Source organism: Crotalus tigris, unplaced genomic scaffold (genome assembly GCF_016545835.1).
Source record: "Crotalus tigris isolate CLP2741 ecotype Arizona unplaced genomic scaffold, ASM1654583v1 scf7180000018199.9712020701:307424, whole genome shotgun sequence".
NCBI classification, from domain to species: domain Eukaryota; kingdom Metazoa; phylum Chordata; class Lepidosauria; order Squamata; family Viperidae; genus Crotalus; species Crotalus tigris.
In genome coordinates, this window is record NW_024096878.1 from 61,462 (window position 1) to 67,461 (window position 6,000).

General features: G+C 36.5%; 1 protein-coding gene across 4 annotated transcripts in view; it reads right to left on the bottom strand.

The window, feature by feature from the left end:
• LOC120310469 (calcitonin gene-related peptide type 1 receptor-like) overlaps positions 1–860 on the bottom strand; it is a 34,059-nt gene extending 33,199 nt beyond the window's left edge. For all 4 annotated transcript variants that reach the window (XM_039348894.1, XM_039348896.1, XM_039348893.1 and 1 more), the window contains exons 1-2: positions 765–860; positions 367–421 (exon numbers count right to left, since the gene is read on the bottom strand). The gene's annotated coding sequence lies outside the window, so the exon portion shown is untranslated. The remainder of the gene's footprint in view (positions 1–366; positions 422–764) is intronic.
• Between the last annotated feature and the right edge of the window lie 5,140 nt (positions 861–6,000).

Below are 6,000 nucleotides of genomic sequence, written 5' to 3' on the forward strand. Positions count from 1 at the left end.
CAGGACTACCCCCATTAATTAGTGAATGCTCCTTTAGCTTGAACAATGTCATAGAACAAAAACAAATGACTTATCAGCTATCTTTCTATGAATCTTGGGCTATGACCTTGCCAAATGCACCCTTCTTCAAAGATTTAATGACACTGAACTTCAGGCAGTAAGTAGCTTATCACAGAGAAATAGGGCTTGGGTGACAAAGGGCTTTGGGAGACAGCTAATTATCTTTCTTTACTGGCATTCTCCAAATTAAGAAAAACTTTTTTCTGGGCAAAGCCTAATAATGTGCCTTCTGGATTACTATAGGGAAGATATTCTAAAATCCCTAAAGAGTCAAATCCTAAAACATACTAAATTATAACAAAGTACCTTTAGCTTCAAGAAGCTGCAGTAATCTTTCAAGGCAGTTTTACTTTTTAAAGCGCTGGGGGAAATGAAGAGAGTGGGATACATTAATCATTTTTTAAAATATTATTTAATTTTCTGTATATTAATCTGACATAAACAATAGCAATAGTTGTCAATCTGTTTATTACCTCAATTTACTTGCCAAAGTAAGGAAGGCCCATTTGCTTAGCTGCTGTCCCAACATCATTTTCCTACTCTTAATAACATCCAAACTCACCCCTCCAGTGGGATTTTTCCCTCTACCACAACCTAATGTCTCTAACGAACACTGAAATTTCAAAAGAAATATTCTTTTGATATGTTAGCATAATTACAGAAAGTTTAAATACACACATATATTTCTATAGATAAGTACTCACCAAATATTTTTTTCCTAAGATATTTGGAAGATCAATAATTCATCATTCGCCTTAGAGTTCAAATGGAGGAATGAGAGATGGGTACTAATATTATCTGCAATGTGATACAATGACTGACATAGAGTTATCAGTCATCATATGACGGATTATCATATCTCATTGTTCACCCTATGTAATTTACCAGCAATCCGAAGGAAACAGTCTTTCTTCCATATATGTATCAGTTTCCAGATATATATATATGATAATGTCAGTAAAAATATGACTCCTGGGTATATTCATAGTATAAAACAAATAACTCACGACCACCAGGAGGATCCAAATAGGAAAATAATTTAATAAAACCGAGCTTTCGTTGGGAACTTCCAACATCGTCAGGGTTAAAAGCCTATATAGTTTTAACAGTTAAGCAGCATTAATGAAAAAATAGAATAGAATAACTTTATTGTCGCTTTAATCAGCGTACATTAAAATGAGATTTCATTGCATACAGTTCTCAAAAGGTAACCACCTCCAAAGTAGCCCTTTCCCTTTTAACCTAATTGGCTTTGTGATCTCAGAAAGAGAGAGAGAGATACAGCTCAATTTCTACACTTACTGTATGTTATGTATGAATTCCCTTCTCACCTTTATGGGTGGTCTGTGTCTACCTCAATCTCGGTTCTTCTGTCAGAAGCCTGGGAGTTTAAGGGTTCTGCACAATATCTTAGCTGTTCCTAGTACTTCACTTTTCTGGAAAGAGATCTTGACGTTCTTCCTGGAATCTGTTGAAGCTATTTTCCCTTTTTAGGAATCAGAGGATGCTCCTATCACATCTGGGACCACTTTGGCTTTTATTTTCCACACCCTCTCTAGTCTAGTTCCTCTTTTAGTCCCTAGTACTTCTCCATACTAGGGACTACTCCTTTTTATCACCACTGCTGTCTTCTGGTCCTTATATAATGTATTGTCTGTCCGTTTAGATCTGGAAGTCTCCCAGGATTTTAGTCCTCTTATTCTCCACAACTTTCTATGGGATCTCTCATGGGGGGGGGGTCTAGCCCATACTCTGTGCAAATGCCACTTACTTGGTTGTGCCATTCAATGTATGCTGTTCCTGCCACCATGAGTTGGATTGTCTCTGAGTCCTCCTTCATAGAGAGTGTGTGTGTGTATTTTATATCTATCTATCTATCTATCTATCTATCTATCTATCTATCTATCTATCTATCTATCTATCTATCTACCTATCTATCTATCATCTATCTAGTAAATATCTTGTCAAAGAGCATCATAAAACAGCATTATAATTTTTTGCAAAAACTGATAAAATGCAGCCCCAAAAATATAATAAAGTAAAATTATCAAATTTAAGAGTAAAAATCACACATGCACATACAGATAGATGGATGGATGGATAGACAGACAGACAGACAGACAGACAGATAATATGAGTAGATTAGTAAACTAAAGGGATGCTGTGAATGTGATGTACTTAGGTATTTGATTAGGTTGACCATAGCATTAAAAACAATGTGGGGTGGATGATTCCACTGCCAAATGGATTTGCAGTTCATTCAAAATATTCTTAATGGATATATGATTCTGTTCTAAGTCCAGTACTATTCATCACTTTCATATTTAAAAGACACAGTCAAATCTATAGATGACATAAATTTGGGGGGGAAATTGCACACTCCTCAGAAGTCAGATTCAAGATTGCAGCTTATTAGGGAATACACAGAGTTTGTTCATGAAAGATAATATCTTAAGTTAAAGTCCATTCTTGATTATTGTTAACTGTCAAGAACCATAGAACAGCAATTTTGTCTGGGGCTGTTTTGAAGAAGGTGAATTTGGAGGGCTATAAAATCTTGAAGGAGATTTTAATCTTTTATTGAAAGCAATCTACAGTTATACAGTGGGGAGTGATCAGTGAAAGGCAGTTTTAATTTTTATTAAAACTTTCAGGTATAGTTAAACTTTATTATCATAGAATTATCCCCTACTTTCTTTTTCATTATATTTCTTTTGAACTTTTCAACATCTCTTCTTACATTGGGGATTTGCAATTTATGCATATACAATCTAGGATGAGAGTTTAATTAACTTTTCAGGTTGACTCTATTTGTTCATCTATAATATTTTAGAACTGCAAAATTTGTTTATAAGGACAATTAAAAGCTGTATCTGGTGACGTTTGATTTATTCTAGTTCCTCCCCTCGTTTTGTTTAGTGAAGACACCTAAATGCAAATTGGGGTTAGTAAAAAATGACATATTAGTACAATTATAATGATAAGGATTTTACCAATCTGGAGACAATTATGTTTAGATATTAGCTTATCTGCCTTAATCAAGCATACATCATGAAACAAATTTCAATTAAGTTGGATGAAGTTTTACATTTTTACTTTTCTTTTCAACCAGCAGAGGGAGGTCTGATATAAGAAATATTATTTGACTTTTTTTTCCTCTTTCAACTTTGAACTGAATCTTAACCAAAAACATCTGGTCTAGGGCAGTGCTTGAAATGTTTGTTAACAGTATTTAAAATGTTTAAGGGTCTCTCTCTGTTTGTTTGTTTGTTTGTTTGTTTGTTTGTTTGTTTGTATGTATGCATGCATGCATGCATGTATGTATATATGTATGTATGCATGCAGTGGGGGGATTCAAATATGTGAACAACCAGTTCTTTGTGTGGATGCTGCTTCTGGAAATCCATTCTGGGCCTGGGCAACAAAAAATTAACTACCGGTTCTGCTGAAGTGGTGCAAACTGGCTGAATCCCATCACTGTATGTATGTATGTATGTATGTATGTATGTATGTATGTATGTATGCATGTATAAAATAGCAGGGTTTCCAAACCTTGAAAAAGGCTAACAGGGTCAGGGCCATCCAATTTTTCCAATAGATGCTTTCTGAGGGCAGTCATTGCCACAAAGGAGATACAACTTTTGGGTCCAAGAAGATGCAGAGTTTGATAGAAGAGATTACCTCTATCTAAATCTGTAGGACAAGTCAGAGACAACGAGAGGTTTCCCCATGAAGTAGCACCATCTAGGCAGTATAATTTCCAATTCATGCTATTTGCATACAGAATGGTATCCACTAGACCAGGGGTAGGCAACCTTGGCTCTTTTATGACTCGTGGAGTTCAACTCCCAGAATTCCTGAGCCAACATGGCTGGCTCAAGAATTCTGGGAGTTGAAGTCCATGAGTCATAAAAGAGCCAAGGTTGGCTACCCCTGCACTAGACATCCAGCTGGTCCCAATCCTGTTAGCCTTCTGGAACCAAGATCTGGTTTTTCATTGGAACCAGCTTGTAAATGGGGTGCAGTATATATGCGTTGTTCCTTAATCACATTTTATTTTTTAAAAGAAAATGTATTATGCTGGTTTTATATTTTCATTGTGAGCCACTTAAAGTCATTAGATCAGAAGGGCAGATATACATACATGTGGAGGAATTTGCACGTGCAGCAAACTGCCATGCATTGCCCCCCACAAACCTCATAACCTTTTGATATCCCTTGTCCCAAGGAAGCAGCCAAAAGAACACCCCCTTTTGACTTAATATCTTACCCACCTAAATAAATAATATGCTTTAAGTTCCCCCTTATCTCTTCCTGTCTTTATCTCTTCTTGTCTTTATCAGTTCTTTCTTCTTTTCTAATTTACCTGTATTTGTTTTTACCTGCTCTCAACAGGTAATGTGTTACTAGAAAATAATTGCTTATATGAAGGAATTTTTCAATTACTTTATGTCAACAACTAAAGGTTAAACTTCTAAATGTAAAATGTCAGCAGTTAATGGTAAAGCCTATGTATGTAAAAAGTATATAAGAAACAATAAACTCAGAGTTTGTCAAGCTGTGTGAAGATGTGTCATGCAGCTTCAAACCTCTGCCCAAGACATGCCTGAGTCTTTTTCTTGGCATCGTTACACATACAGGTAATCCTTGACTTCGGACAATTTGTTTAATGACTATTTGAATTATGAAGGTGCTTGAAAAATGTAACTTATGAGCAGTTCTCAGACTTACTACCTGTCACAGCATCCCCGTGGTCATGTGATTAAAATCTGACACTTAGAAATCAGTATGTATTTACATGCCATTTAGGACTTTCCCAGGGAGCTTCCAAAAAAGCAAGTCAATAGGGCAGGGGTCTTCAAACTTGGCCATTTTATGACTTGTGGACTTCCAACTCCCAGAATTCCTCAGCCATGTGGTACAAGGTTCAAAAAAACTTTTGATAGATTTGACATGGACCCTACCTCAAATTGTATAGTTTTTCTGCACTTAAGTAGAAAAAAAAACATGCACATGTACAACATTGGTGTTACTGAAGTCAACAGTAGTATTTGTGAGAAGGAGCCTTGCTTCTGGGAGATGACAGATTAAGTATGAGTCAGCAGTGTGTTGCAGCTGCTAAAAGAAGTGATAATGGGAAGTGATAGTGGACTCCAAATGTTTATGCCTGGCTGGTCAGATAAATCAGGATGAATGCATGCCAGATCCCATTTATTAAACAACATAGAACATAGAATAACAGAATTGGAAGGTAGCTTGGAAGTCTCCTAGTTGCAGGGGTAGGCAACCTTGGCTCTTTTATGACACATGGAATTCTGGGAGTTGAAGTCCACAAGTCATAAAAAAGCCAAGGTTGCCTACCCTTGTACCTAGCCCAACCCCCTGCTCAAGCCCTATGGCATTCTGAACAAATAGCTATCCAGTCTCTTCTTGAAAACCTTTAGCGATGGATTAACTCCAACTTCCAGAGGTTAATTGTTCAACTGATTAATTGTTCTGTTAGGAAATTTCTCCTTAATTATAGGAACTTGGATTTTCTAGGATTATCTTTGATACTCTGTCTTGCCCTCAGGTGCTTTGGAGAATGGATCAACCCATTTTCTGTGGCTGCCCCTCAAATACTGGAAGACTGCTATTGTATCACCCATAGTCCTTCTCTTCATTTGACTAGACATACCTAGTTCACCATCTTGCAGGATCTGGGAAACAGTTACTTGATTGCAACACCTGTCTTCTGGAATGCTCCTCTATCATCATAACCTTCCCTTATATTATTCTGCAATTTACTCAAAACCTGGTTGTTCTCCTAGGATTTAAATTCCCTTAGATTTATTCCCTTCTGTTCACTTCAGTTTTGTTTAAAGTTGTCTGCCCACAGTCATTGAGGAGTTGGGCAGTCTCTAAATTGAAATAAATAAACCCACAGAAGTTACTACAAAA